This window comes from Mesoplodon bidens, assembly GCF_964165515.1.
Source record: "Mesoplodon bidens genome assembly, chromosome: 3".
NCBI classification, from domain to species: Eukaryota; Metazoa; Chordata; class Mammalia; order Artiodactyla; family Ziphiidae; genus Mesoplodon; species Mesoplodon bidens.
The window spans coordinates 90,812,838-90,820,352 of NC_138178.1; positions in this window are offsets into that span (position 1 = coordinate 90,812,838).

The following is a 7,515-nucleotide window of genomic DNA, read 5'->3' on the forward strand; positions in this document are numbered from 1 at the left end:
TACGGCTGAGTTTTCTGGGGGACAGGAATGCCATTACCTGGAATGGCTGAAGGAGGGGGTCAGCAAACAAAGAAATGGAGTTCCTCTCTGAGTCAGGCCCAGGACTAGTTCCCTAATATGCTTTCTCACTTAATTCTCTCAGCAACCCTATGAGGAAGCCATAATCTGGATGTCCAATGGGAAGAGAGTAGCTCAGTAAACTACACAACCAAATGTAATATGATCTGAAAGACTAACTGAGGTCCTGTTTAACAGCATGTTAACAGTCTCATTAAATGGTGTATCAGATACGATATCGTGAGAACCACTAGGGGAGTAAAGAGGGAGGTTTGACAGGGTTTTTCCGACAGCTATATAATACCAAGGGCTGAGTAAGACTGGGGAGGAAACACTTAAATCCACATTTCTCCAGAGCAAGATTAAAATATAACTTAATTGTTCATAGAAATTAATAGCAGGAATGATAAAAAACATTCTGTTAAAGGTTTTTAAGGTAAAAACCAGTTTTAAAAGCTAGAAAGATGAGGTAATGTTCTCCTCTGACCTAATTTAAAAGGATCCAGAAAACACAAAGTCCTCTACAGAAATCAAATATGGGAGAAGGGAAGCAAAAGAATTATGTAACCAAGGCAGGTCCAAGGGATAACGAAAGACAGACACCATAATCAGAGGCATAAATGAGTACTAGCTGAATTCTTCTGAAAATGGAAAGGGCCTTGACTTGATTCAAAAACAGAACTCAGTGTCATGGAGTCCACAAAACACGGCTAAGACCAAAAGATGCAGGCATGCAGAACTAAAGGGAGGACTGCCAATGACTGCCCAGCTGTGAGAGGTTACTCCCCTAGTCATCAGATAAAGCACATGATTTACTTAAGAAGACCAAGAGATAGCTCAAGGATGAAAACAGCTCACTTCTCAGAGCCAGTGGTTCCACCCCATAGTCCTGAGACTTCACAAGTGATCCTTGGGCCCATGATGTAACAGATCACCCTGCCCAGGCTGCCGGGGGTATTCTAGGGGTGAGGGTTGGGGTTGTAATTGAGCTTGGGTGGCTCCTTCCCTCTCCCTGCTCCTGGGAACTGGCTGCAGTCAAAGGATTTCTGGGAATGGAGAGTGTCCCCTGCCTTGGGAGCCTGTGCTACTGCTTATGCACTTCTGCATTTGAGTCTGAAAGCTACAGTGAGTTGTGACATCCTTATTCATTTTCTTAAATTTCTTAAATGATAATGGTAAAAACTTTTTTTGATCAATAGAGGAATTTATACAGTAAAAAAATGAAAGTCCTCCTGTTCCCCTACCCTCAAACACCACAAAACCCCCAAATCCTCTCCTCCAGAGTTAACTACTATTAACAGTTTGGTGTCTATCCTACTAGACAATTTTCCCACACATATTCAAACATATGTATGTATGGGGGGGCATCTGGAGCAATTATTTAATCTCTGTACCTCAGTTTTCTCAGCTTTAAAATGGGGGAAATACTAATCCCATAGGGTTGTTGAGGGTGAAATGAGTTAAGATATCTAGCATTCTCAGAAAAGGGCCTGGTCCATAGTTAGCACTCAGAGCTTAGCTGTTATGATTATTCCCTCATTCTTTTTTACAGCAGCTTAGCATCCTACTGTATAGATGACGTTACTGAGAGAGGTTTTACTGTCCCCATCACAGATGCCCAAGAACACACACAAATTAAATGGCTCTACTAAAATTAGTGGGGGCTGGGCCCAGAACCTAGGATTCTGCCTGTGGCCCAGAGTTGTTCTTATCATACCACAGGGTCCCCCACAAGCCCCTTTAAAGCCAAAGAGGTCTGAAGGGGGCAGCTGGTCTCACTCCTTGTCCCTCAGTGAGATCCGTCTCTGCTGCCCCATCTTATTTGGACCCCAGGCTGTCTCTGATGGGTTTCCAGGGTAGGGGGCTCTAAGTGAAGGTGAGCCCTCCTCTTGTTCCAGATATGCCCCTCTTGGTTCTTCCTCTTCTACACAGTGAATCATGCTGAGCACTCCCAGTTGCTCTGGGGTTAGCTCAGGCTGACTGGCAAGAAGGCAATGGCTCAGAGTTGAGAGTAAGATCAGGCTGCTTATCAGGCTACAGACATTTCCAGAGCTCCCTCTGTGTATGCCAGGCACTGCACCAGCTATTGAGGGATACCTCCATAATGTAGGTGTGAGGCATAGCCATGGCCTCAGGGAGGCCCTGTCCAGCAGGGTCCAATCACTTACTTAGGGCTCCTGGGTGCAGGGGCTCCTCTGGGTGGTCACAGGGGCAGAGCAGTGCAGGCAGATAACAGGGAGCTCCTGAGAGCAGTTACCTAGTCCCCACTTCTCCTACCTGCCTGGCCTCCACGTCTACCTCTGGTGCTATCTCCCTTGCCCTGACAGGTTTATGGAAAAGCAGAGGATACTGAGTCATGGACAGGCTGAGCCTTTCCTGTCACCCTGAGAACTTCTTTGAAGCACCTTTGCAGACTAGAGGCTCAGAGCTAGAAGAGTCTTGGGAATCATCCACTCTGCTCACTTACCAGCTGAAGAGAGGTTTGGTGAGGAAGGGGCAGGGGTACAAGCACCTACTGAGCATAATCACGGTGTTATTCACCATGCTAAGGACTTAAAAATCTCTTTATTCTGCCCCTGTGACAACCCTGAGGTAGGTATTATCTTTCCCACTTAAAGAATGAGGAACCTGACGCTTGAAGAATTTGAGTTGCTCCAAGTCATAAGAAAATGGAGTAGCCTAACGTGTACCTACCTCTTTCTTAATATAGGGAGCCCAAGACGTCCAAACACCCCACTGGCCTCTTCCTTTATCGCCTCTTCCAAATGCAGGAGAGCTTTTCCTCTAGTCAGGCCAATGACAAGATGCATATTGGATGGACAGAATACTCTTCCTCAGCCAACCACCTCAGCAATGTCTGTCTTACCCCTGGAAGATTCACTCCCTTTGGAACCCTATTCTGTGAAAGGCAGTATGGGTTTAGGGACCAGTAAACAGAGCAATGGTGTTTCTCAGGTTCTAGGTTTTTTTTGGGTGTACAGCAAGATGTGGGAATTTTGTATGTGGTACCAGGGGAAGCCAAGTCCGGGGTGCTCAGGAGAGCTCTGACTAGAGCCTGTCTGTCCCTGTGCTCTACTAAAAGCTCAGCTCTTTTTCCCCAGAACAAACAGTCCCAGTCTACAAAGGTCACAGCTGAGTCACTTTCTTCACCCTGCCCTAGATTACTAGTTCCTTTTCCTCTGAGCTTTTCCTCATTCACTCCCTCTAAGGTCATATGTTGTGCTTCATTCTGCTTACTGTAACAGTTTTTCCAGAAGTTCCTTATAATCATCAGTCATTGAGACTATCAATGTTGGTAGTCCTATCTCATCCCATATAATGGGTGACAAGGGAGATGATTCACTTTCGTGTTCCTGAAAGCACATGGCACAAATATGCAAGCACAAGAGACCTTCAAGATGGCGGAGGAGTAAGACGTGGAGATCACCTTCCTCCCCACAAATACGTCAGAAATACATCTACATGTGGAACAACTCCTACAGAACACCTACTGAATGCTGGCAGAAGACCTCAGACTTCCCAAAAGGCAAGAAACTGTCCACAAACCTAGCCGTGTAGCTGACAGGGTCTTGGTGCTCTGACCAGGTGTCAGGCCTGTGCCTCTGAGGTAGGAGAGCTGAGTTTAGGACACTGGTACACCAGAGACCTCCCAGCTCCATGTAATATCAAATGGTAAAAGCTCTCCCAGATATCTCCATCTCAACACTAAGACCCAGCTCTACTCAACAACCAGCAAGCTACAGCGCTAGACACCCTATGCCAAACAACTAGCAAGATAGGAACACAACCCCACCCATTAGCAGAGAGGCTGCCTAAAATCATAAGGTCACAGACACCCCAAAACACACCACCAGACACGGTCCTGCCCACGAGAAAGACAAGATCCAGCCTCATCCAACAGAACACAAGCACCAGTTCCCTCCACCAGGAAGCCTACACAACCCACTGAACCAAACTTAGCCACTGGGGGCAGACACCAAAAACAACGGGAATACGAACCTGCAGCCTGCGAAAAGGAGACCCCAAACACAGTAAGTTAAGCAAAATGAAAAGACAGAGAAACACACAGCAGATGAAGGAGCAAGATAAAAACCCACCAGACCTAACAAATGAAGAGGAAATAGGCAGTCTACCTGAAAAAGAATTCAGAGTAATGATAGTATAGATGGTCCAAAATCTTGGAAATAGAATGGAGAAAATACAAGAAACGTTTAACAAGGACCTAGAAGAACTAAAGAGCAAACAAACAATGATGAACAACACAATAAATTAAATTAAAAATTCTCTAGAAGGACTCAATAGAGAATAACTGAGGCAGAAGAATGGATAAGTGACCTGGAAGATAAAATAGTGCAAATAACTACCACAGAGCAGAATAAAGAAAGAAGAATGAAAAGAATTGAGGACAGTCTCAGAGACCTCTGGGACAATTCAATATTTGAATTATAGGGGTCTCAGAAAAAGAAGAGAAAAAGAAAGGGACTGAGAAAATATTTGAAGAGGTTATAGTTGAAAATTTCCCTAATATGGGAAAGGAAATAGTCAGTCAAGTCCAGGAAGCACAGAGAGTCCCATACAGGATAAATCCAAGGAAAAACACACCAAGACACATATTAATCAAACTATCAAAAATTAAATACAAAGAAAAAATATTAAAAGCATCAAGGGAAAAACGACAAATAACATACAAGGGAATCCCCAAAAGGTTAACAGCTGATCTTTCAGCAGAAACTCTGCAAGCCAGAAGGGAGTGGCAGGACATATTTAAGCGATGAAAGGGAAAAACCTACAACCAAGATTACTCTACCCAGCAAGGATCTCATTCAGATTCAACAGAGAAATTAAAGCCTTTACAGACAAGCAAAAGCTAAGAGAATTCAGCACCACAAAACCAGCTTTACAACAAATGCCAAAGGAACTTCTCTAAGCAGGAAACACAAGAGAAGGAAAAAACCTACAATAACAAACCCAAAACAATTAAGAAAATGGTAATAGGGACATACATATCGATAACTACCTTAAATGTAAGTGGATTAAATGCTCTAACAAAAAGAAATAGACTGGCTGAATGGATACAAAAACAAGACCCGTATATATGCTGTCTACAAGAGACCCACTTCAGACCTAGGGACACATACACACTGAAAGTGAGGGGATGGAAAAAGACATTCCATGCAAATGGAAATGAAAAGAAAGCTGGAGTAGTAATTCTCATACCAGACACAATAGACTTTAAAATGAAGACTATTACAAGAGACAAAGAAGGACAGTACCTAATGATCAAGGGATCAATCCAAGAAGAAGATATAACAATTGTAAATATTTATGCACCCAACATAGGAGCACCTCAATACATAAGGCAAATAAATGCTAACAGCCATAAAAGGGGAAATCAACAGTAATACAATCATAGTATGGGACTTTAACACCCCACTTTCACCAATGGACAGATCATCCAAAATGAAAATAAATAAGGAAACACAAGCTTTAAATGACACATGAAACAAGATGGACTTAATTAATATTTCTAGGACATTCCATCTAAAAACAACAGAATACACTTTCTTCTCAAGTGTTCATGGAACATTGTCCAGAATAGATCATATCTTAGGTCACAAATGAAGCCTGGGTAAATTTAAGGAAATTGAAATTATATCAAGTAACTTTTCTGACCACAACACTATGAGACTAGATATCCATTACAGGAAAAAGTCTGTAAGAAATACAAACACATGGAGGCTAAACAATACACTACTAAATAACCAAGAGATCACTGAAGAAATCAAAGAGGAAATTAAAAAATACCTAGAAACAGATGACAATGAAAACACAACAACCCAAAGCCTATGGGATGCAGCAAAATCAGTTCTAAGAGGGAAGTTTATAGCAATATAATCTTACCTCAAGAAACAAGAAACATCTCAAATAAACAACCTAACCTTACACCTAAAGCAATTAGATAAAGAAGAACAACCAAAAAAAAAAAAAAACCCCAGAGTTAGCAGAAGGAAAGAAATCATAAAGATCAGATTAGAAATAAATGAAAAAGAAATGAAGGAAATAATAGCAAAGATCAATAAGACTAAAACCTGGTTCTTTGAGAAGATAAAAATTGATAAACCATTAGCCAGACTCATCAAGAAAAAAAGAGAGAAGACTCAAATCAATAGAATTAGAAATGGAAACAGAGAAGTTACAACTGACACTGCAGAAATACAAAAGATCGTAAGAGATTACTACAGGCAACTCTATGCCAATAAAATGGACAATCTGGAAGAAATGGCCAGATTCTTAGAAAAGCACAGCCTTCCAAGACTAAACCAGGAAGAAATAGAAAATATAAACAGACCAATCACAAGCACTGAAATTGAAACTGTGATTAAAAATCTTCCAACAAACAAAAGCCCAGGACCAGATGGTTTCACAGGCTAATTCTATCAAACATTTAGAGAAGAGCTAACACCTATCCTTCTCAAACTCTTCCAAAATATAGCAGAGGGAGGAACACTCCCAAACTCATTCTATGAGGCCACCATCACCCTGATACCAAAACCAGACAAAGATGTCACTAAGAAAGAAAACTACAGGACAATATAACTGATGAACATAGATGCAAAAATCCTCAACAAGATACTAGCAAACGCTATCAAACTACCACTGGCATTTTTCACAGAACTAGAACAAAAAATTTCACAATTTGCATGGAAATACAAAAGACCCCGAATAGCCAAAGCAATCCTGAGAAAGAAAAACAGAGCTGGAGGAATCAGGCTCCCTGACTTCAGACTATACTACAAAGCCTCAGTAATCAAGACAGTATGGTACTGGCACAAAAACAGAAATATAGATCAATGGACCAGGATAGAAAGCCCAGAGATAAACCCATGCACATATGGTCACCTTACCTTTGATAAAGGAGGCAAGAATATACAGTGGAGAAAAGACAGCCTCTTCAATAAGTGGTGCTGGGAAAACTGGACAGCTACATGTAAAAGAATGAAATTAGAACACTCCCTAACACCATACACAAAAATAAACTCAAAATGGATTAAAGACCTAAAGGCAAGGCCAGACACTATAAAACTCTTAGAGGAAAACATAGGCAGAACAGTCCATGACATAAATCACATCAAGATCCCTTTTGACCCACTTCCTAGAGAAATGGAAATAAAAACAAAAATAAACAAATGGGACCTAATGAAATTTAAATGCTTTTGCACAACAAAGGAAACCATAAAGAAGATGAAAAGACAGCCCTCAGAATAGGAGAAAATATTTTCAGATGAAGCAACTGACAAAGGATTAATCTCCAAAATTTACAAGCAAATCATGTAGCTCAATATCAAAAAAACAAACAACCCAATCCAAAACTGGGCAGAAGACCTAAATAGACATTTCTCCAAAGAAGATATGCAGATTGCCAACAAGCACATGAAAGGATGCTCAACATCACTAATC